The 25,453-nt window shown below is 36.6% G+C and overlaps 1 protein-coding gene across 1 annotated transcript in view; it reads left to right on the top strand.

Annotated features, from left to right (window-relative positions):
• PKHD1 (PKHD1, fibrocystin/polyductin) overlaps positions 1-25,453 on the top strand; it is a 492,125-nt gene that overhangs the window by 330,443 nt on the left and 136,229 nt on the right. The window lies entirely within an intron of this gene.

Here is a 25,453-nt window from a genome sequence, read left to right as displayed (position 1 = left end):
TCACTCTGCTCCAGGGTAGCAATTGCTGTGGCCTCCCATTACTTGCAAAGTCACTTCCCTCCAATACATTTTTTTCCTTGTTAATTTCATGAATTATTGGATTCATACAATATATTTCCTATTAATATGGGAGAAAACATTTCTTCGTTATGATGCTCAGACTACCATTAAATCAGCAGCCTGGCTGTTTATAATGAATAATAGGGTGGCCACTGCTCTGCTAAACTTGCAGCTGATGATTGCCAAATGACCTGCTTTTTATCTTTTTCATATTCTTTTAATGTTTATTTTTCCCTTATCTTCTTTCCTCCCTTTGTTTTCAGGTATCTTATTTCCTTGTGTTGTGACCTATTTAAATATAGTGAACCAATCATGGCCTCACTAACATTTTATTTGAATAGATGAATTTGAAATGATGACATAATAAATACCAGAATGATTTTTTAGTAGCTTTTGCTAATAAGCGTCCAGTTTTATTCTAGTCTGATCAGCTTGAAAAATGTTCATTATCAATTTCTATACTTATAACCAATGTCAGAGGGTCACCATGGTCAAAGAATTCACTTAGCAGCCAACCTTCTAGGGATGAATCTTCTCGTATGTAACTAAATTGGTCCCTGGATAGCTTACTCAGTCTATTAAATGTAGGGTGGTACTTGAAGCATTCCTGTCTTAGTAAAATATGACAGATAGTGTTTTACTGCTATAGCTTTTAAAATCCCAAGGCTACCTTTACAGCTATGAGGAAGCATTGAAGTAAGACTTTGTGAAGGCATATAGATATGACATCTAATATTAGTGAGCATCAGTGACTTGAAGATTTGTAGTACCAAAAGAAGAAGTTTTCTTCATAATTCTTATCATAATACCTGACTAAAGCTTGGTTTTTGTCAGAACCTGGTGACCTTCTTCTAGTTATATGGTTATGTTGAAGTTTCATGGTGTGTTGTAGCAGCACCATCTCAAAGAATTCAGTCAGTTCACTCTAATCTAAGTACAAGCATTTATTGAGGATTGATGCCCCTTAGAAGTAGGTTAGGTTACAAGAGGAACCAGAAACTTACTAAAACAACATAGCCAAATTTATAGTGTATTGATGCTGATTACATAACAGAAATTATGAATATTAAAAAGGCAAGAGAGATTTGTTAAGAGATTAGGTACTAGGGAAGGATCCCTTCTACGGTTTGGTGGTCAAATATTTCTGGTTGTGCTGCTTTCTGATTGACTAGCTATTGTGATCCCGTCCGGTCAAGATGGATAGTTAGGTATTTTGGTCCTGTCTTGGGTTAAATGGATGACATGATTGTGGTTGAGTATAAGAACACATCTGTTCAAATATATGAATTGGATCTGGGGGCAGTGGCTCACTAGGAGCAGTGGCTGTGAGTCTGGGGGCCTGTGGTGTGGTTAAAGTCAGATTGTGTGGTTAAATCAGGACATGCCTGCTGTTCAGTGGGGCCCATAAGGCAATTGGAATGTTGGGGCAGGGGGCAGCTTTATTAGGATTCCATCAGTTATGTAAGTGACTCTATGGAGGACACTAGGTAGTTAAAGTTACTCCAACGCTTGATTGCTTTGGGAATATGTAAGTCTGTGCTCTGTTTTTCATAAGTTTTTCATAAGGTGAAGAGACCAAATTAGAAGACTCGGAAATCATATCATATGGTTAGTGATGCTCATGTCTATGCATCTCCTAACAGAGATGATCCTGGTTGCATTTTCATGTAAAACTTCTTGAAGAAGGGGAGCCCTTTCCCATTTTGTCGTTGTATGTCCAGTTCTAAGTATGGTGCCTGGTATACTTGTTGTTGTTGTTGAGCTGTCATGTCTGACTCTTCATGACCCCATTTGGGGTTTTCTTGGCAAAGATACTGGAGTAGTTTGCTATTTCCTTATCCAGTTCATTTTACAGGTGAGGAAACTGAGGCAAATGGGGTTAAGTGATTTGCTCAGGGCCATACAACTAGTAAATGTCTGAGGCTGGATTTGAATTCAAGTCTTCCTGATTCCAGGCTTGCTGCTCTATCCAACACCAAGTTGCTCACCTTGTACTTAACATATGCCTATTGGATTAAATTGGGTTGGATGACTTATTAGCTCTCTGGATCTCTTGAGTTCATCCCATTCTGCTTCCAGTCACTTCTAAATTCTTATAGTTAGTGTGGCAGCTTGGACATACATATGTTGAAATGTCTTTCTAAACCTATCAGAATGTATAAATAGTGGAAATTCAGCATAGTTCAATCTATCAATCAACAAACGTATTAAGTACCTACCAAGTGCCATATACTGTGGTAGGTGCTGGGGATACAAAAACAAAAACAAAAAATTAAAGAAGTTCCTGCCCTCAGGGAGCTTATGTTCTATTGGAAAGATTCATATTTCCTTTTTTTCATTGGAGGTAGAGGTTAATTTAATATATTGTCTTGGCTAAAATACTTTGAGAGAGTAACTCCAAAGTCTTTTACAGGAAGAAAGAGGTTTATGAGGTTATTTTTAAGCTGTGTGTTGCTAGAAAAAATTCTACTGCCTTAATTTCTATGAGTACATCCTTCCCCTTCATTTCAGTTCTCCCTTTCTGACCTTGTGCTCAGGGCTCATATGCTGCCACATTCTGCGAAGGTAGAAGGGAATGGTACCCTGTCCTATAGCTTCCCTGCTCATATCTAAAGAACACTTTTATATCTAAAGAACACTTTTTCTAGAAAGCCAGGGGAGGTGACACCAAAATGGCAGAGTGAACCCAGTATTTTTATAGAGCTCTCCCAACATATCCCTTCTACAACAGCTTTTTTAAAAAAATGCCAAACCAAGTTCTGAACCAATAAAAGGTCTCAATGGGTCATATTTTCAGCCCAGGGCAGCTGAGAAAGACAGAAAGAGAGGTCTGCAGACACAGGGGTGGGGGCTGGCTAGGAGTGTGGGTGGGCTGGCACCAGCTATGGGTTATGACATTAGTGGCACTGGGAGCAACCTTGTACCCAGGGATGATAAATGACTTGGTCAGAAGGCGATCCCAGGGTACCTGTCCCAGGACTGGGAGCTGGGATGAGTGCCATCTGGTAGGCTCTGTCACTCACCTAGTTCTGGATTGCAATTCCAGGGCAGGAAGGAATGGTTGTGGTTGTGAGGGAGCAGGGACCCTACCTGGGTAAGAAGAAGAGCCCAGACCAGGAAGGGAGTGACCTGACCCATCCACATATCACACCATTTTGAAAGCATTCAAAACTTACAGGCTACCACTGAACTGTGAAAAAGGTAGAAAGAGATAAAAGACAAAAGCTCAGGGCAGACATCCCTCCCACCTCCAGAGGTAATCAGAGTCTAAGTCTAACATAAAATCCAAAGTAAAGAGATAGGTTGGAAATATAAACAAACAATTACAAAAAAGAAACTGACCATCAAAACCTATTATGGTGACCTTGAAGGTCAATATAAAACTCAGAAGAAGACAATGACTTGAAAAAAAATCTACAAGGAAGGCCTCAAGAGGAAAAAAAACACAGATTGAACATAAGCCCAAGAAGAATTCCTAGAAGAGCTAAAGAAAGAGATGATAAATAAAAGAACAAAAATTATTTTAAAAATCAGATACAAATGGTGGAGGAAAATTGGGGAAAAATGAGAGGTATTCAAAAAAATATGAAGAGAATTAACAGCTTGGTAAAAGAGGAACAAAAAATAATGAAGAAAATAACTCCTTAAAAATCAAAATTGACCAAATTGTTAAAAAGGTGCAAAACTTCACAAAAAAATAACTCCTTAAAAATTAGAACTGGGCAAATGGAAGCTAATGACTCCATGAAAATCAAGAAACAATGAAATGAATACAAAAGACAAAAATATGAAATATCTCATAGAAAAAAACAAAATGACTGATGTGAAAAATAGACTGAGGAGAGATAATTTAAGAATTATTTGAAAATTGGATGGCTGGGTGGTATAGTGGATAGAGCACTGACCTTAGAGTCAGGAGGACCTGAGTTCATATACAGCCTCAGATACTTAATAGCTGTGTGACCCTGGGCAAGTCACTTAACCCTGATTGTCTCAAAAAAAAAGGAATTATTGGACAACCTGAGTCAAAAAAAGGACCTAGATACCATATTTCAAAAAATTATAAAACTGCCCAGATATCTTAGACCCAGAGGACAAAGTAGAAATTGAAAGAATCCATTGATCATACCCTGAAGGAAAACTCCCAAGGAATATGATAGTCAAAACCAAGAGTTCAAAGATAAAGGGGAAAATACTGCAAGCAGCAGAGAGAAAATATTCAAATACCATGGAGCCACAGTTAGCATGACACAATTTAACAGCTACTACTATAAAGGATCATAGTGCTTGGAATCATGAAAGCATTGATATCATGAAAGGTAAAGGAGCTAGGATTATAATCAAGAATAATTAACTGGGCAAAATTAAGTATAATCCTACAACAAAAAAAGCAAAAATGCACATTTAAAGAAATAGAGACTTTCAGAGAATTCCTAATGAAAAGGCTAGAGCTGAATAGAAATTTGACATTCAAACACAAGAGTCGAGAAACATAAAAAGGTAAATATGAGTGAGAAAACATATGGGACTTAACAAGATTAGACTATTTACATTCCTATATGGAAAGATAATTCGTATAACACCTAAGGACTTTATCATGATTAGGGCAATTAGCAGTTGTCTACTTAAACACTTGGCATGAGTGTAAGGCTATTATGTTGGGATGATCTCAAAAGAAGAATGGAAGGATGAGAAAGAAATTCACTGAGAGAAGGGGGAAGATATGATAAAGTTCTGGAGAATATTGAGCAAGAAAAAGGAGTATACCCATTTCTTAGCTGTATATAGTACCTTCACAAAAATCAATGATGCATTAGGGCATAAAAACCTAACAAACAAATCCAGAAAAAAAAAAAAACCTATTCAGAATGAGTTCTAACACTCTTCCAACTTACTTAGGGCAAGAGATGCAGTGCTGATTTAGAGTCAAAGTATTTATGCAGTGCTGGTAAATATTTAACAACCAGCTTTCAAAAAATGTACTCAGGACACACTTTTAAGTTAAATAAGCTTTATTAATATTTTATCCACCACTTTCTTAAATTTCTTAAATCAACAAAACAATAAATCAAACCATGATTTATAACATTTGCCAGTTTTTGAGGTGTAAATGCTCACAATGAAAAAATGAATAATTAACTCTTACAAGCCAGGTCTAGCTGACTCTAGCTCACCTCTGGACTTATGCAATCTTATTCAATGATAATAATAGGTGAGATTTATGGACCACCTTCCAGTTTACAAAGTGCCTCACATATATTATTTTATTGGATACTAATAATAAAACTCTGAGCTACCAGTACTATTATCTCCATTTTATCAGCAAGGAAACCGAGACTCAGAGGGTTGTGACTTGCCAATGGTCACAGTACAAGTAAGCATTAGAGATGGGATTTGAAATCAGGTCTGTCTTTGGCTAGAGGTCCAGCATTTTTCAACTATATCATGTTGTCTTTTGGAGCAGGTAAGGCACTTCATCTCTCTGGCCCTCAGTTTCCCCAAATATAAAGTTGGGGGTTGGATTAAATATACAAATATTTTCTTTTTTCTTCTTTTAAATTGGGGGTGGGTGGGAGGGATAGAAAATGAATTCTTGCTAATTGAAAATAAAATAAAAATTTTAAAAATGACATATAAGGTTTCTTTGAGTTCTAAATATCATGGCCTACTTGCAATGGAGTAGAGGCCACCTAGCAAATATGGTTATTTTATTGTTCTTATCATCAGTTCTACCCCATGAGTCACCCACTATTTTTGCTTGAACAGCCTGACATTATTTATCTTTTGATGTATATTCTGTATCTTGCCTGTATTTGAAATATTGGATTTGAGGATGGTGACCATGTTTTCACATTTCCAACACCTAGCATGTAGCCTTCCTTATGAGAGGTGCTCTCTAAGTACTAGTTAGTTGGTTGGCTTACAGACAACTATGGAAAAATCTCTGTATCACAGCTTTGATTCCAAGGCACTTGATCAATGCTTTACTTTGAATTGCTTTTTTTTTTAAAGAAAAAAATATCATTCTCCCTAATGTAGTTTTGACATTTGAAAAATATTGGCAACCTACAGATTTGTTTCTCCTTCATTGCTTCTTTCCCAGGATAGTGCATGCTATTGTATCACTTGCCACTTTGCTGCCTTTGTGTGGCTTCACCCTGACATCCAGGTTATCAGAAGGATGTAAATAACTGATGTTCATAATGGTTAGTGTTTGAGGTGAAGAGATGACACTTACCTGTTGAAAGGCATTGCATGTTCTGTGCTTCACTGAAATGAGAAAATGCTTTACTGGCATAAGGACTGCTGTTTTTGCTCTTTCTACAAAAGCCTCTGTCTTTCCTTGACACTGACATATGTCTCCCCTGAATGCTGCGGATTTCAAGGCTGTGTTCCTTATCCCAGTTTGTTTCCACAAGTGTCATTCATCCCTAATAACCAGTGTAGTGTAATCTCCCCTGTTGGAAGACAGAAACTCAATCTATGGGATCATAATTTAGAGAAGAGAAGGACTGTAGAGACCATTTAAGTCAATTGATCATCAATATGCAATTATTAAGCACCTACTACATTCCAGGCACTGTGCTTGAAGGATATAAAGATAAAATATGAAATGATAACTGCTGTCATGGAACTTGCATTCTTTTTGGAGGGATAACATTACATATATAAGTTTATACAAAATAAGTATGTATATACGTACACATAAATTATAAATACAAAAATATGATTCATTTACGGAAGGAGATCACTAGCCATTGAGAGATCAGGAAAGACTTTGCATAGAAAGTGATTCTTGAGCTGAGTCTTGAAGTAAGTAAGAGATTTCATGAAGTGTAAAAGAGGAAGGAATGCCTTCTAAGTATGAGGAATGTGCAGTGCAAAGATGCAGTCATGGGAGATGGATCTCTGTGTATGAGGAATGAAGATAAGACCAATCTGGTTGTACCAAAGAGTCCAGGAAGGGGAATAATGTATAATAAGGCTAGAGAGATAGGTTGGGAATAGTTTGTAAAGGACTTTAAATGCCAAATGAGTTAATTAAGTTTTGTCTCAGAGGTAATATGGAACCACTAGAGCTTAGTGAGTAGTCAGATTTGCTTTCAAGAAAAATCACTTTGGTATCAATGTGCAAAATAAACTGGAATAAGGAGAGATTTGAGGCAAAGAAAACACAATTAGGAGACTATTATAATAGTGAAGGTGAGAAGTGGTGATGGCCTAGAGTAAAGTGGTTATTGTACAAATAGAGGGAAGGTAGTCAATTCAACATATATTGAAAAGTTGGAAATATCAACATTTGGCAATTGATTGGGTATGTAGGGTGAGAGAAAGAAATAAGTCAAGTATGACACTGGGCTTGCAAACCTTTGTGACCAGAAGGATGGTAGTGCATTTGACACTAATAGAAAATTTGGAAAGGTAGGTTTTGGGAAAAAGATAATGAGTTATGCTTTGGATATATTGAGTTTGAGATTCCTAATATACATTCATTTCAAAATCTCCAGTAGGCAGTTAGTAAGTTCAAAAGAGAGACAAAGACTAAATGTATAGACTTGGTAGTCATCCATATGGAGATGACAATTGGACTTATGGGATCTAAGTTATCAAGTGAGAGAATGTAAAAAATATATTTTTACATTTTTTCCTACATTCTCTCACTTGGTTACCTGAAAAAAAGAGAAAAGGAGATATGGCAGAACCTTGGATTACACCTACAGTTAATGGGTGTAACATATATGAAAGTCTAGCAAAGGAAACTTGAAAGTATTCCTTCAGAGAGAGAAGGGGAGAGGGAGGGAGGGAGGGAAGGGGAGAGAAAAAGAGAGAGAGAGAGAGAAAGAGAAAGAAAGAGAGACAGAGACAGAGACAGAGATAGAGCAAGGCAGAGAGAGAGAGAGACAGAGAGATCAGAGAAAGACAGAGAGACAGAGACAGAGAGAGATGTTGTAAACACCCAGAGAGGAAAGAGTATCCAGAAGAAAAAAGTGGTCATCAGAGTCAAATGTGTCAAATAGATTAATATGAGGACTGAGAAGAGGCTATCAGATTTTTAAAAATTAATTTATTTTGAATTATCAACAATCACTTCCATAAGCTTTGGAGTTTTAAATTTTTCTCCCCTTCCCTCCCCATCACCCTCCCAAAGATAGCACACAATTTGATATATAGGCTATACATATACATTCCTATTAAATATATTTTCACATTAGTGATGTTGTAAGTAAGAATTAGAACCAATAGGAGGAACCACCAGAAAGAGGAAACAAAACACAATAGAAGAAAAAAATAGCAAATAGTATGCTTCAATTTACATTCAAACTCCATAGTTCTTTCTTTGGATGTGGATAGCATTTTCCATCATGAGGCCTGTGGAGATGTCTTAGATCCTTGTAATGCTGAGAAGGGTTAAGTCTATCAATATTAGTCATTGCACAACATGGCTATTACTGTGTACAACATTCTCCTGGTTCTGCTCACTTCACTCAGCATCGGACCATACAAGTCTTTCCAGATTTTTCTGAAGTCTGCCTGCTCATCATTTCTTATAGCACAATAGTATTCCATTACATTCAATACCACAACTTGTTCAGCTGTTCCCCAATTGATGGGCATCCTCTCAATTTCCAATTCTTTGCCACTACAAAAAGAGCTGCTATAAATATTTTTTGTACTTGTGGGTCCTTTTCCCATTTGTATGATCTCTTTGGGATATAGCCCTAGAAGTGCTATTGCTGGGTCAAAGGGTATGCACATTTTTATAGCCCTTTGGGCATAGTTCCAAATTGCTCTCTAAAATTGTTGGATCAGTTCACAACTCCATCAACCATGCATTAGTGTTCCAATTTTCTCACATCTTCTCCAACATTTATCATTTTCCTGTTTTGTCATGTTGGCCAATCTGAGAGGTGTAATGTGGTACCTCAGAGTTGTTTTGATTTGCATTTCTCTAATCAATAATGATTTAGAGCTTTTTTTCATATGACTATAGATGACTTTAATTTCTCCATCTGAGAACTGCCTGTTCATATTCTTTGACCATTTATCAATTGGAAAATGACTTGTATTCTTATAAATTTGACTTAATTTTCTATATATTTTAGAAATGAGGCCCTTATCAGAGAGACTGGTTATAAAAATTCTTTCCCAGTTTTCTACTTTCCTTCTAATATTGGTTGCATTGGCTTTGTTTGTGCAAAAACTTTTCAATTGAATGTAATCAAAGTTATCCATTTTGCATTTTGTAATGTTTTCTATCTTCTGTTTGGTCATGAATTCTTCCGTTCTCCATAAATCTGATAGGTAAACTATTCCTTGCTCTCCCAGTTTGCTTACAGTACCAGACTTTATATCTAAATCATGAACCCATTTTGACTTTATTTTGGTATATGGTGTGAGATTTTGATCTATGCCTAGTTTCTGCCACACTCTTTTCCAATTTTCCCAACAGTTTTTGTGAAAGAGTGAATTCTTATCCCAGAAGTTGGGGTCTTTGAGTGAGGCTATCAGATTTGACAGGAGATATTTAATAACTTTGGATAAAGCAGTTTCATTTAAATGATTATGTCAGAAACCAGATCACAGAGAGCTTAGAAGACAGTGAGAGAAGAGGAAGTGGAAAAACCAAGTGTGGACAGAGACATTTTGATCTGCACAGTATTTTTACATATATTATCTCATTTGATCCTCTTAACAATTCCCTGAGGTATATTCTATTTATCATCTCTGTTTCACAGATGAGAAAACTAAGGTTGAGACTGTATAAGAGGCTTTCCCAGGCTCACATGGCCAGTAAATATTGGAGACAGAATTCAAACCTATGTCCTCCTGCCTTCAGGTCTAGTGTTTTTTTTTTTTTATCAATTAAGCAATGCTCCTTCTCGTATTATCTCAAAACAGTATGAATTACACCATTTTAGAGACTACAGGGAGATAAACATTTTAGATCCTCTAATTTAATTCACATCATGAAAAATCAAGCAGATGTTCAAGGCTAAACACGAAAACAAGGTCATTTTAATCCTGAAAAACGTCCTTGGTTGGCTTTCTCATGCCAATTTTGGTTTGCTTCCTTCCTCATTCTGCCAGAGAGGAGGAGGTTAATGCTCTTGTTTATCACCTTGATTCTTAGATCTTGGCTAATATCCTCTCCTGTAGTGCATGCGTTCAGTTTTTACCTATGTAGCAGTTCTTAATGTGTCAGTGTTCAAAGTATGAGACACCCCCTGCTTCTGAGAATTCAAAAGTAGAGAAGAGTTCAAATGGAAATTTTGGCCTACCTTTCCTTTAATAATCGCCTAACTCTCCTTCCTAGGGATAACAGTCATAGCATCACTAATGGTATCTTTTCAATTCTCACAACACCCCTGTGAGACAAGCAAGTTCAAAGAGGTATGATCTTCATTTTGCAGCTAGAGTTACAGAAATAAAGTCAAGTAGAAAATAATCTAGGAATCATAATGGACCACAAGCTGATAGTGGGTTAGCTGTGCAGTGTTTTCATTTTTGAAAACGACGTAATATAATTTACTCACAAATTAAAGAACAGTGTTTAGCCACTGGGAAGTATTCTTTCCATTGTAGCTACAAAGTGCTAATTTGAGACATTCAGAGAACTTAGTTTTAGCCTAGAAGAAAACAAATGAAATAATCAGAGTTAAAAAATAGAAGCCATAAAGAAAGTTTCAATGAATTGAGTTCATCCAAACAACAGGAGAGAAGGCAAATATTTTGAGGAATGAGAATTGTCATAGGGAGAAAATGTTGAACATCTGTTTTCTATCTTTATTGAGCAAGGAAAAATGGGGAAGGATTTCCTTCACATAACAGCCTGTAAGGGTGTAAAGACAGAGGTCCTAGAGTATCATAGGTGGTGAGAGGGCTGGTGCCATTTTTGCCCAGATATTTTGGACAACTTGATTAATGTCCAGCCTTGCAATAACTGATGACTTCAGTAGACATCATTAGAATGAGCAGAAACATGGGTTAATTGTTCCTATTAGTGCCACAGACTAGCTAAGAATGTGAAAAGTCGTGTCGCAACAGTATAAGGACCTATAAGCTCTGAAGCCCTGTCCACCCTCCTACAGGACTTACTCTAAGAAGGGGGTTCTTAATCTTTTTTTGTATCTTGACTCCTTGGCAGCCTGGTAAAACCTGTGAATCCCTTCTTAGAACAGTGTTTTAAAGGCATAGGAGTATAAAGGAAAACAATTACATTAAAATACAATCTGTAGCCAATAAGATGGCAATCAAGTGTGATCTACAGGAGGGTCAAATACTTACAGTATTTTAGAAGTAATGATGAACATAAAAATATCTAGAGATATCTTCAGCAACTACAATGTAACATGAAAACACATATGATTTATACTGTGAAAAAACCATCATCAGTACTGCTGATAATATTGTGTTCTGTTACCTGTAATCATAAGTGAAGGACATGTTAAATTTCGGTTAGAGGTTAGTGAAAATAAAGGTGCAATTATTTTCCTAACCAAGTTCATGGCCCTCTGAAATCTATCCACAGACTCAAGTTAAGAACATTTGTTCTAGGATGTTGGCCAAATTCTATGCACTTTTAGACTTTGAATCAGAATTTAATGTTTTGGGGAAAAGATACTTGGATGCCACTGTTTTCCTATTTTCAGGGCCTCCTGACCCAGCCTAGAAGTGAAATAATCCTCTTTTTTGATGACAGGAGACAGATTATGGTCCCATCATGAAAGAGTTAATGTAACGAAGCCAAAGCAATGGAAATATATGCTGACACATAGTCATGCCACTAAAAATTGTTTGTAGTATTCAAAATTTCCATTTTGTCCCCGTTACTTGATAACAGATTAGAACAGGAACAGTGATGAGCATTAACATTCAGTAGATGCTTGCAACTCCATTTGGGGGCTAGCTCTTATGACAGGCTCTAGTTTAGGGGATGCATAATTACAATAGGTTTATTCCACAATTGTACCAAATTGAAAGCATTTAGAGCTAAATGTAGTGTTTGTCTTGATACATAGAGTTATGGACCCTCAGGATAATGGTAAACATGAACTAGAGAGTTAATATTTGTTCTAGTTGGTATTGTTGGTTGCTTTAGCAAATCCTTTCTGGGCAGTAGGCATGCAATAGTTCTGCACAGTACGCTTGCACTAAATTACATAACCATTTATACAACTGGTATGGCAAATTGGTGCTTAAACAGGGAGGTTCTAGCTAGAAATTTCTCCATATTTCTAAGTGAACTGTCCTCCAGTTGAAACCTTCTTGGTTATAATGCTGTCCCCAACCCACTCCCCCCCCCAAAGAAAAGAAAAGAAAAGAAAAGTAGCATAGAAGATCTATTATCCCCCCCCCCCCCTTTAGTCTACAAAAGCTGCTGTGAATGCAAAGCAAAGAGTTAATTTTGCAAATGGACTGGTTGCCTCCTGATTTTTTGCACATAAAGCCAGGAGAAGTTCAGGGAGAGGCGTCTTCTCCCAGTAATGAAGCTTTCTGCTGCTAATGGCCCATGCAGACTCCCTTGGCTCCTCCAAATTAGAAATACTTTTGTGCTCCTTTACTTCATTACCAGTAAAGAGAGGTAGATTGGTGGCTATTTAGGGCACGGTGAAATTGGTGGCTATTTAGGGCAAACGAAAATTGTACTAATTATGGTTGGGAAATTCTCTTCGTGGTGCGGTTCCAATTTTCATGTTCCTTTGGTACTTTGCAGAAATTGCCCGCTGCTAATTCTGCTACAGTTTGGCCTAGAAGAATGGGAGCTGATTCAAGTTTCATTTTTTCCCTCTTTGATGGTCATTGAAGTACCCTCGGTAGAGTGGGAGGCAGATATTTTTTTAATTGCTTTTCATACTGTATCGTGTATTTCTCATTTCCAGTGCTTATCCAGAGCTCTTTGATATACTCCTTATCTCTCTGTATTTAAAAAAAGTGATGCAGTGTGAATTTCTTGAAAAATCTCATTCCATTTAAACCTCTTCTGGGAGGAAGGAAGATTATCATGTAATGCTGATGGGTGACACCATTTATTATATGATCTAATAAGTCTTTTCCAGTATGTCTACCTAGAATCTGCAGCTACCCTAGACTTTGTGGGGGAGAGGGTAGCTTTGTTAATAGTTCTAGATTAGTCAAGTCAAATCAACAAGTATTTTTTAAGTACTTGGATTGTTCCAGATACCTTGCTAAGTACTAGGCATACAAAGATGAAAATGCAATTTTTTGCTCTTAAGGAACTTACCTTCTAATGAAGGAGACAATATCATTCTCACCAAAGGAGCATTGGACCAGGAATAAGGAGATGGGTCTGGGCCTTGACGGTCCGTGGCCTTAAGTAAGTAATTTAATCTCCCATGGGCATTAGTTTCCTCATCTTTAAAATGAAGGATTTGGCCTACAAGTGAAAACTTTTTCTTTCTATAAAATTTCATTCTTTTAAGCAGGTTGCCATCAACTAGATTTGCCACTGCTGCCCATCCCCACTTTGTCTTGCCCATTTATATTTCTTTCTCTTGTTACCCACAGACATAAAATTATTAATGTAGTCTATTGCCTAATGAAACTTTTTCCACGAGAGAACAGAAAGAAGAGGCCTAGTGGATTCAGTTCCTGATCTGCTGCCTCAGTTAGGACCCTTTGGCTCATAAACATGATCCAACTTTTTTTAGTGAAAAGAATGACTTCCCTTCCACCCCTACCTCATCCTTTCCCCACTCTGTACCCCAGCTGGTTTGGAGAGAATGTCTCCTTATTTGGTGATATTCCAACTAGGATAAAGTAGAGAAACTGATTCTGTTCTGGCATATGAATGTGTGTCTATGCTTCGGATCATGCCTACAGAACCCAATCTTTGCCTCTCCCATATTGTATCTGATAAGCAGTGAGGATGAGAATGGGAAGGCATAGGGAAGTCAAGAAGCAGAAACAGTGATGTGTACTTTCCACAAATATTTGAGCAATCTAGGAGAAGGAGATAGAGTTTGAGAATATTGCTCTTAGTCCACGCTCCTAATTCTTCACTCTTTCTCTTTTACCTCTCTCTTTTTCCTGTTCCCTTTCCAGTTACCCTTTGGTCCTCTGGGTTTGGTTTCCTTTAACAAAGGTAGCAGCTACCTCAACCATTCTATATTCCCTCTCACTTAGTCAGAGATAGCTGAGAAGGCTTTTTATATCTCAAGTTGTCTCCAAGACATCTGAAAGTATGAGTACATGGGAATAAGGGATTTGTTTGTCATTCATATATGTATCTATAAAGCACCTTCTCCTTTCTTTACCTCCATCAGGAACCAAGAGTATTTTTGATGTATTATTATCATCACTTTTAAAAATATTCCTTTGTTTTATAGTAATTGCTAACATTTATCTATTTATTTATTTGACTATAACAAAGAATTTTTTTGTTTGTTTTTGTACAGACCAATGATCATGTACTGGTAAACAAACCTATTCTTACCTAGACACATTCATCCTTTCTGTTGCTGCTCAAGCCTTCTAGTAGCCAACATTTAGATAGCACTTACTATATACTAAGCACTGTGCTAAGCACTTAATTATTTTGTTTGGTCCTCACAACAACCATGGCAGCCATTGTTATCCCCATTTTACAGATGAAAAAACTGAGGCAGAGTTTAAGTAACTTGCCTAGAATAAAACAGCTAATAAATATTTGAGGTGGGATTTGAACTCAGATTTTCTTTACTCCAGGCCCAGTGCTCTATCTACTACATCACCTAGCTGTTTTATTTGATGCTTTTTAAGGCCAATTTTGCTTCACAATGCCTCTCCCAGTAGAACCCTCCCTTGTAAAAAATAAGTAGAGTCAAATAAAGCAAATAACATATTGACCATGTCTGAAAATATATGTCCATCCTGTACCTATAATAAACCAGCTTTCTCCTAAGAGACAGAAAGCATACTTTATAATCAGCCCACTGAAGTCATGACATATTACTACATTGATGTGAATTTTTGTGAATTTGTTATTTTTCTGACTTGTTTTCTTCCTCCTTTTACTCTTCCTCCTCCTCCTCTCCTTCTGCCTTGACACCTCAAAAGAACCTTAGATTTGAGGCCCAACCATCCTGTCTGGTTAGATCTCAGGTCCTAATAACAGGCCTGATGTGCTGGTCTACCCTACAAAGGAAAAGTTACAACATTGCTAAGGAGAACATTGAGGTCTAAAGAGTCCATCAAAGGACTTCCAGGAGCTGTATGTCAACCCTTCTGCACATGTGCTCTCAACTCAAGTCTTCTTTTCCCTGGACTCTGTTTGCACTTATGGAAAAAATACGGCACACACTTTTGAGGAGAATGTTTTGGACCAGCTAGGCTTACTATACTATCTGAGAAAATCTCCCTTACTAAACAATAATTAAGTCTGATTGACTAACTGATATTAACTGATAATCATCAGGGAAGTTCGTTGGTAGAGCTTATGAGATATACTACCTCCCCAATTCTTTCAGGGGTTACTTCTAGAACCCTGAGGGAAGATAGACCAGCCACTCTCTGGGAACTTAATCTATCATTGCAAGTCAGGGTTAGGAGAATGGGGGTTAACTATAGAGCTTATGTAGCCAGGTAGAGCAATAGATAGAGCACTGGAATCTGGAAGATTCATTTTCCTCAGTTCAAATCTGGCCCCAGACACCTACTAGCTATACGACCCTGGGCAAGTCACTTAACCCTGTTTGCCTCAGTTTTCTCATTTGTAAACTGAACTGGAGAAGGAAATGGCAAACCACTCCGGTATCTTCACCAAGAAAACCCCAAAAGAGGTCATGAAGAGTTGGATATGACTGAAAAATGAATCAACAACAACAACAGAGCATGTGTGCTACAAATGTAAGACAGTTTGGGGAGGAAGGCCATAAGTAGTTAAGAGGATCAAGAAAGGCTTCATGAAGGCAAATACATGGAGGAGCGGATCGAGAACTGAACTTGAATTCAGAAAGACTCAAGTTCAAATGTGGCCTCGGACACTTACTACCTCTGTGATCCTTGGCAAGTCACTTTAATTGTTATTTCCCTCTGTTTTCTCATCCATAAAATGAGGAGAATAATAGCCTACCACCTAGGATTGTTGTGAGGCTAAATGAAACAATATTTGTAAAATTCTTTATAAACCTTAATGTGTTATATTAGTAAGAGTAGGTAGTACTTGAGTTAAGTTATGAAGCAAACCAGTGATCCCTAAGATTCAACAGTAAGAAGGGAGAAGATTCTAGACCAGTATTAAAGCATGGTGATGCAAGAGGGAGTATTGGGAATGAGGAAGAGCAAGTGTGTCAGAAAGTCTGTACTATAGAATTCAAGTATAAGTCCCTTGTAGCCTATATCACCAAATGATAATTTGTGTTTGTTCAAGAAGAGACAGAGCTTGTGCTGATAAACATTTAACAATCGTGCTTCTGGGGGGAAAAAGTGCACATGAAACACTTTTAAGTTTAACCTGCATTACTAACATTTTATTCATTACTTTTTAAGTCTAGACCAGTAGTGTCAAACTCAAAAAAAAAAAAAAAAAGCAAAACAACAACAACAAAAACCAATCAGGGACACTAAACCGTCCGTAAGGATCCCTAGCATTGCATCTTGGCTTAGAAAATCATATATTAACATTATGTGTGTTCTATTGCATTTTAATTTATTTTGTTAGCTGTTTCCCAATTGTACCAATTATATTTTAATCTAGTTTGGGAATGTTGTGAGCCCCATTCCCGTGAACATCATGTTTGCCACTTTTGGTCTAGATGATCAACAAAATTATCCCTGCTTTGTTGTCTTTGACAATTTCTGAAGTGTAAATGCTCATACTGAAAATGTAACAATTGACTCTCCCAAGCTGGTTTGAGCTGGCACTGGCATGGTATAGAATGGATCATCATGTATAGATACAGATAGATGTAAATAGAAAAGAACACGAGTTACTTCTGTAGCAAGAATGAGAACTAACAGTCAGCTAGCCTGAACATTAACACATTGGATGGATCCTTTTGGGAAAGTTTTCAGGAAATTATAGACAAGAATCATACATGATAAAATTGGATCATGCATGGATGGGTTATATTCACTGCTGATGGATAAAATATCATATTGATCAGATCATAGATTTGTTGAAATAATGAAGTATTATGGTAAAGATAATAAACAGCCTGGCATAATAAATAGAATGTTGGGCTTGGGGACAGAAAGATAGAGTTCCAATATTACTTCTAACACTCAACCTATTTTCTGTGTACATGTTCTATCATTCCAGTAGAATATAAATGGCCAAAGGGTATAATTGTCTGATTTTTGTCTTTTTATTTCCAGTGTCTGTCCCGTAGGAAGTAGTTGAATAGAACTGACTCATGTTGAATTGGATATTATAATTAAAACGCTCCTTTTGGCAATGTTGTGCTTATGTATTAATATAATTGGTAGCTTTTTGTTACAATGGATAGAGGGTTGGAGTTGGAGTCAGTAAGACCTGAGTTCAAATCCAGCCTTGGACACTTAAGAAGCTGTGTGACCTTGGGCAGTCATTTAACCTTGGTCTGCCTCAGTTTCCTCAACTATAAAATGGGGATAATTATAATACTTACCTTCTAGAGTAGTTGTGAGGATAAAATGAGATAACATTTGTAAGTTGCTTTGCAAACATTAAAGTACTATGCAGGTGCCAGTCAACATTATTACATGTGAGAGGCAGAACGGAATAGTGGCTGTGCAAAGAGCAGTCTTTAGAGTTAGGAACCTAAGTTGTAGTTGGCCTCTGAAGCATACGGCAGTGTGTTCCTGGACAAGTCACTTAACTTCTGAGTGCCTCAATTTTCTAGTAAAAAATATGGGGTTTACGAGCTATACTTGGTGTGAAGAATTTCCCCACTGATGAATCACAGATCCTTTGGTTATTTGGGTATATTCTAAAAATATTCATGGAAAAGAGACTCTATACATTGTTTACTCATTACACTATTTCTTAGCCTTTATTACTGGGAATTAATCCTATCTTCCTTGTAGATAGAGTAAATGATCTCCTAAAAGGTATAAGTTGATGGACTAGGAAGGCTCTTCTTTCAAAACACATTTTCCCTTCTTACCTGTAACAGTGTTTGAAATTTCACCATTGAAAATGGATTCTTTGGGGTTAAGGCATTGGCCATCCAGACTTATTATACTAAAATGTGACTGTCCTTGGGAGAGATACTATATTAACCTGTAAGTCATTTACATTTTGGCTTGAATTTGTTTCTTACTCTGCTTTGAGAAGCCAGAGAACCAAGGGAATGGCCATTTTTATTGGGAAGAGTTATTGAGTAAGGATTGAAGAAAAGAGTTAAGGATAATTCTGGAGCATGGGAGGACAGCCAGACAATGCAGACTTGGTTGTCATTTTGTAGTGGGGGACCACTGGGCAGCCAGGAGACAGCATGGAAGCACTGGGTGCCCTCTGAGAGAAGTTGGAAGTAACCAAAGAAAAACTTTGGCCAAACCAATTTTGCCTCAAGGTTTGGGGGATCCAGTAGTTTTTTTTTTCCCTATGCCCAATTTAAGTCTTTTTTGTTGTTTGATTCCCATTACCTCTTATTATATTCTCAAAAAAATGAAGACATAATATATAGAAAGAATATAAAATAGCTTCCCTATTTGGTTCACAATGTATGTAATACAGTATAGCTCACATTTATGTAGTTATTTAAGGTTAGCAAAACGTTTTCCTACTGGCAACCATGTCAAGAAAGTGATGCAAATATTATCCTCACTTTATAGATGAGAAAATTGAGGTTCTGAGAGGTCATGATTGAGGCATGATCACAACTAACAAATATCTCAGGCAGGATTTAAACCCCTATCTCCTGACCTAAAATTGAGGCTTTGTACACTCTAGCTGTTGCCTTGAGGTGATTTGTTTAGTCTCCTCTAAACAAATAGCTTGTTTCCTAGATCTTTTAATATGGAAAAAAAACCCCAAGCAATTCTAATAGAAATAGCTTTACTCTGTGTAGCACACAGGAAAGAACTAGAAGGTGTCATAGGACTATGGTGTAGGTTTTGAAATCAAGAGAGAGCTGGGTTTGAATCCTGCCTGCTATCTATACAACCCTGAGTAAGTACCCTTCTTTCTCTGGGTTTCAGTTCCCTCACCTGTAAAATAATAATAATACCTCCCCTGCCTATCTCACAGAGTTCTTGGGAGGAGAGTACTTGCTAAACCTTTCAGTGACATATAAATGAATGCTATTATTTCATTATTTTAAAATCTAAGATCTTATGGTTGTCCAACATTCCTGACCATTTAGGTCTTCACCGAAATAGGAAATGTCAAAATTAATAAAAGGTAAAAAGCAATAGGATGTGAATCAAAATTTTTATTTTCTTCCTTTATCTCCCCTCCCCCCAAAAAACACTTCTCAAAATGTTCAATTAAGGTTAGATATGAAATCTGAAGATTCTTTCTTTTATTCTCAGGTATCCCAATCTTTTTTATCCCTTTCATCACATTAGAGGTTAGAACATAAGAATATTTAAAACCTTGCAAAAGATTCGTATCAAATATGAAATTACCAGGGGCAAGATAACCCACTGAGAAAAACATTTTGAGTGTTAGTGAATGAAAGATAGTAAGCAAAGCAGGGATCTTGACCAGAGATCCAGGCTAAAATACCTGTGCTTAATTATTTCTGTAATTCATTAAATCTGTAATTTCATACATGTGGATAGTACCCAAGTAGAAGGAAGCCAAACCTGACAAAGTTATCTTTATGAATTGCTGTGTCCCTATTGCCACTCATTATAGGGTTATAGATTTAGATCTGGACAGTATCATTTTACAGATGAGGAACCTGAGTCCAAGGGCAGTAGGGTGACCACTCTAAGATTACACAGGTAGGAAGAGCCAGAGCCAAGATTGGAAACCAGGTTTTTGGGGATCAGATCCAGTACTCTTTTCATGGTGCCATAATACTTGCATTATGGCTAAGCTGGTGACAGACCTTTAGCTAGGTAAACTCTTGGCCAGCAGTTATACAGTCTGCCACCAACCTCATACTTAAAGCTTTTTCAGTTGGGCAGGATGTTTCAGAGACTGAGATTTCTAGAATCACCTATGAGAATATAGGGTCACCTGCACACACTGTAATGAGACATTAGATCAGGACTGTAGTGGAAGCCAGGTTATATTTCTAGAACTTAAATTAGACAAGAATCAGAATCTCAGAACTAGAAGCTTTGGAGTTTTCTCTTCCTGATACAGAGTGTGTTTAGGGTAGATCTAGGAAGAGTGTACTGCAAATGTTTAACAACCAGATCTCAAAAACCCTACCCCACAAAGTTGTACACATGACACACTTTCTGATTAATCTGAATATGGTCTCCATCACTTTCTTAAATCTAAAAATCCAGCAAACAATAAATCAAGGCCTGATTTGTGACATTTGCCTATTTCTGAGGTATAGGTGTTTACCATGAAAATTTAACAATCAATTCTCATGAGCAGTTTGACCTAGCCCTGGCATAACCCTGGATATAGGTAATATGCTACTTGTTGATATTAAATACGTTTGTCATGAAAATTTTTCAGTGACACTACTTATCTCCTTAATTTCTTGTCGTTTCCAGATTCTTCTCATGGGCAGATCTTAGAAATTTTCTTACAAGAAAAGCAGCATTTTCTTTTGGGCAAAATAAACACAAATTCACATGCAAAATTCCTATTTAAAAAGAAAAAGAGAAAGGAAAAGAGTTAAAAAATGGAGTGTAAAAGGGCCTCAGCAAGCTAGAATGGTGGCCTAAGTGTAACAAAATAAAATTTAAAGTTAACAAAGTGAAGTCTCACAATTGTATTTTTTTAAAAGAAATTCCTTCAGGAATGGTACATTTATTTTAGAATCTCTCAATGTATCTAAAACATCTTTTGAAAAGGTTAGAGGCAGTGTGCGGATAGAATAACCAGATTTTGAATCAAATATTAAGTTCAAATCCTAGCTCTGACACTTAGATACATCTTACTTGGGCAATTCACTCATCAGTTTCTTCACTGTAAAACGAAGAATTGGATTAGATGACCTTTGAAGTCCTTTCCAGATTTAAAACCTATGATTCTAATATTTCTTTTTTTTTCCAATTTTTGAACATTTCATTTAAAGTTTTGAGTTACATATTCTATCCTTCCTTTCCATTCCCCCCTTCCTGAGATGGTAAGCACTCAGATATGGGTTATCCATATGAAATTATTAAAAACATTTTCATATCAATCATTTTGTATGAGAAGACTTGAATAAAAGAAAAAAAGAAAGAAAGTGAAAAATGGCATGCTTTAGTCTGTATTCAATTCACAACTGGATTTTTAAAAAAAATCAGCTATACAAGTATGAGGGATGCTTGGCTAAGCAGTTTATGTGAAAAGGACTAGGGATCTTTATTGGTTTGCAAGCTTAATATGAGTCAGTAGTATGATTTGGCAACCCCAAAAGCTAATGAGATCTTAAACTTAATTAAAAGAAATATAGTATGTATAGAAAGAACATTCTGGTCAGACCTTATCTAGAGTATTACATTCAATTTCAGACTTTCCATTTTAGGAAGAACATATAGAAGCTACAAGACACCCAGAATTGCAGATAGAAGACAAAGAGTATGAATCTATATGTTTATTAGCTGCAACTGAGAATGTTTTAACTTATAGAAGACTTACTGGCAATTTTCAAATAGTTGGAGGACTGATATGTTAGAGAATAGAATTGCTTTACTTGGTCCCAGAAGTCAGAACTGGTACCAATGGGTAGAAATTATGGTGGGAATTCAATACAAAAGGAAACTTTTTCAATTCGAGCCATCTAAAAGCAAAATGGGCGTCTTGATCAAATAGTGAGTTCTCTATCACTAGAGGTCATAGCATGCCAGATTATGGGACCATAGATTTAGAGCTTGAAGGGACTTTAGAGACCATTGAGTAGAAAGCTTCTACCTTCCTCTACACAAGTACTTTACAAATGAGGAAATTGAAACGCTGAGAGGAAGAGTGGGTTGCACAGAATCCTAAGGTAATGAAAATTATAATAATCATAATAATAACAATAATGACAATAGTACTTTATATAGCATTATATTTTTCTATTTATTCTTATATAAATACATATTTATACATGTTATACATACATGTGTTATGTATATATATATGCATGTGTATGTATGTATATGTATGTACGTATGTATGTATGTATCTATGTATCTATCTATCTATCTATATCTAAATATCACTTACTATGTACCAGACACTATACTAAGTGCTTTACAAATGTTATCTCATTTGATCCTCACTACAAGCCTGGGAGATAAGTGTTATTATTATTACCATTTTATAGATAAGAAAACTAAGGCAGAGGGTAAGTGACTTGCCCAAGGTCATAGAACTAGTAAGTATCCAAGGCTGGATTTGAACTCAGGTCTTCCTGACTCTAGGTCCAGAATTCTATCTACTACATTACCTGGTAAGAATTGGAAGGAGAGTTTTGAACTCAAGTCTTTTTGACTTGAGCCCAGTGCTCTATCCACTAACCAAGCAGCTTCCTTCATTTAGAAATTGGATTATTTGTTGAGGATACTGTCTATAGATGGAACTTGTGTTAGGGACATCTTAAGTGAATTCTAAGGATTTTTTTTCAGCACTGAAGAGTTATGTATTTAATTTCTTTTTAGGTTAGTGCCTGATATTTTTTAGGTCCATTTGATGGTTTTAGGGCCTATACATGTATATACTGTAGTAATAAGGCTCTGGAAAATCACTTCCTTGAATGAATTTTTTAAAAAGCATTCATTAAGTGTTTTCCATGTGCCAAGAACTTTATAAAGTGCTAAGTATACAAATACAAAATCAGGGGAGTCCTTACCCTTAGGGAACCTCAAAGGAAGCAATATTCCATTGAGGAGTGGTGACCAAGGAGAGATGGTTTGGTTTGAGATGACACCAGGATAGTAAGTAGAGCCACAGGGAAGCAGAATGACAGTCTCTAGTCCCAATGGCAGTGTTGATTGGATCGTTCTGGAGCTGGGAAAGGGAGGAGTAGGATGGAAGAGTGGAGTAAAGAAAGTACCTGGACAGGGCAGGTCAGATGTCAACAAAAGATGGCTAGAGTCCAGAAGCCAGTTAGATAAATTCGGCCATATGACTTACACCATGGGCCCCAGGGCAGGAGTTCCAGAGGTAAAGGTTACGAATTACTGGATACTTTACAGAGAAGTTGTATAATCCTTGCTGATTAAACTATGGACTATTTTTAAAACTAGGCTTCAACTTTACTCTGTGACTAATTTTTGTACATGTATAAAAATGGGGCAATGTGGTATTAGTGTATTCATGTGATGTTAGTACCTACCTCAATGGGTTTTAATGAAGATAGAATAAGATAATGTATAGAAAAAAACTTTAAAGCGTTGTAACATTGTGGGCTTTTTTAAAAAAATCAATATCAGTGCTCTTCTACTCATACTTGATGGAGTTCAAGTAGCTTAGGAAGTACGGTAGACTGAGCACTAGATCTGGAATCAGGAAGACATGAGTTCAAATCCGGCCTCAGACATTTATTAGTTATATGACTCTAGGCAAGTCATTTCAGCTCTGTCTGCCTAAGTTTTCTCATTTGTAAAATGGAGATAACAATAGCAACTATTTCCCAGGATTGTTATAAGGATCAAATGAGATGACATTTGTATTGTACCTTAAAGTGCTGTACAAATAATAGTTAGTTCTACTTATTATTAGGTAGAGATGGTCTTGAGCCAGGTCTTTATCTTGATTTATCTTTCTGACTAATATTGGGAGAATCATTGCATAAGTGAATAATACACACACATATACACATGCATGTGCACACATACACACATGAATTATTGGAATGCAGTCTTATCTTTTGTAAACATCTTTGGGACAATTCTAGTGGTAGTCAGGATAACAAGGTTAATATGTTCTTCTTATTCCCACATAGTTTCTTTTTCTCCTAGTTCTCCATGTGATAATTATTATTTATTATATCATTCTTCTCATCTCTTTATGAAGGTATGTAAAAAATCATCTTGGTACAAGTCACTATTCTGCTATTCCTTTCAATTTAGCATTCTATGGAGGGTTGCATAGGTGCATAAAATAACTGGTTTTTGTCGTTAAGTGAAAGTGTTTGGATTCAAGCTCCTCCTTTGTAGGATCATTGAAAACATTCTAGGAATAGCTGTGGTAGGTGAGAGGACAAGAATGAAATGAACACACTCGTCCTGTTCCCCCATGGTTTTGATCTCTTCTTTTAGGTCTCTATATTTTGAATGTTTTTGATTCCATGTAGGTTGGAAATTTATGTGTATTTGGTATAGTGACATTATGAAAACATTTTTTATGACTTATTATGTCTGGGCAATTGTAGGCTACAGTTTATTCTGTGATAATGGTCTAGTTCCAATGCAGTTTATTGGTTGGATTCTACAGGATATTTTGAGTTCTATATTTGTAGAATGGGGATTTGTCATCTGTCCATTCATGAAAACTTCTAATGTATAAATCTAACCACCAGTTCATTTCATGTTTGGTATTCTATAGATGCAAAATTTTTGCATCCTGCAGTGATACATTACACATTTTCTACCATGTCCTTCCATTATCTACATTCATCACTAAATCCAGGCTTCTTGAGGAAAACCCTACTCTAATTTCTGGTAGTCACACCCTGCTCCTGAATTTCTTCATCATCATTATCTTCTTCACCATCATCACCATCATCATGACCACCAACATGATCATGATTATGATCTTCCTCATCTATTTACCCTCTTCAAGTTATTGTGGAAGCAGCAAAGTTTGCTTATAGAATTTAGAACTGGAGGGTAACTTAGAGTTCATCTGTTCTAACTTTCCCTTTTGTAGATGAGAAAACAGGTAGCTAAGTGGCATAGAGTGAATGAAGTGCTGGACCTAGAGTCATGAAGGCCTGAATTTAAATCCAGCCTCAGATGTTCATCAGTTATGTGACTCTGGGCAAGTCACTTGACTTGTTTCTACCTCAGTTTCCTCAACTATCAAATGAGGATAACAATAGCACCTATCTGCCAAGGACCAAATGAGACAGTATTTGCAAAGTGCTTAACAGAGTGCCTGACACAGAGTATTTTCCTTCTTTTCTTTCCTATCGTAATGGACTTGTCTAAGGTCATATAGATAGTGAAGTCACAGAGTCAGGATTTGAATCCAAGTCCTCTGACTCTGAATCTGGTGTTCTTTCCACCATGCAAATTGTATATAACTTGGAAATTATAACCATTGTTACCATAATACTGAATTTTAAGAATTTCTAGCCATTCCTAGAATTGTCTTGAGATTTGGGAATGTAGCTTTTCATTGGGTGAGCACATCAAAAATCTAACT

Source organism: Vombatus ursinus, unplaced genomic scaffold (assembly GCF_900497805.2).
Source record: "Vombatus ursinus unplaced genomic scaffold, bare-nosed wombat genome assembly UNPS02004698.1, whole genome shotgun sequence".
In the NCBI taxonomy this organism is placed as follows: domain Eukaryota; kingdom Metazoa; phylum Chordata; class Mammalia; order Diprotodontia; family Vombatidae; genus Vombatus; species Vombatus ursinus.
The sequence above is the reverse complement of the archived record's forward strand: the minus strand, read 5'-3'. Positions and strand labels throughout refer to the sequence as shown.